The sequence below is a fragment of the Microtus ochrogaster genome, chromosome 18 (assembly GCF_000317375.1).
Source record: "Microtus ochrogaster isolate Prairie Vole_2 chromosome 18, MicOch1.0, whole genome shotgun sequence".
Lineage (NCBI taxonomy): Eukaryota > Metazoa > Chordata > Mammalia > Rodentia > Cricetidae > Microtus > Microtus ochrogaster.
In genome coordinates this window covers 58,234,592-58,235,151 of record NC_022020.1, presented here as the reverse complement: position 1 = coordinate 58,235,151, position 560 = coordinate 58,234,592, and positions in this window count along the sequence as shown.

Genomic DNA, 560 nt, shown 5'->3' with positions numbered 1-560 from the left:
GGATCTCTGTGAGTTTGAGGCCAGCCTGGTCTACAGAGCTAGTTCCAGAACAGGCACCAAAGCTACAGAGAAACCTTGTCTCAGAAAACAAAACAAAACAAAACAACAACAAAAGACGCCAGCACATGAGTATAGAGTATAGTCCTTTTTTTTTTTTTTGGTCAGAATATATCTATCACAAACAGCCTTTACCCCAGTTCCTGATAAAGTCTGGGTTTCCTCTGAAACTTCACGAATCCAGTCTTTATCATCTTCCCTCTATTGACACTTGGGTCCATCACACCCTCTCCAGAATGGCCCAATAGTCTCTGCTTACAGAGCTCTAAGACTCGGCTCGCCCGAAGATCCAAACTCTTCCCCATTCCTCCCAACAGCAAGTCCCACAGGCCCTTGGCCCGCATGGTCCAATAAAGATAAATGCTCTTTATCACTGCAGTGGTCCGAGGCCTCATTATCAGTTTTGGTATCAGTTACTTTCTCACTGCAGTGATGAAATACCTAATAAAAGAGATTTAAGTAAGGAAGGGTTTGAGGGGTAAAGTCCATCATGGTAGGTAAGG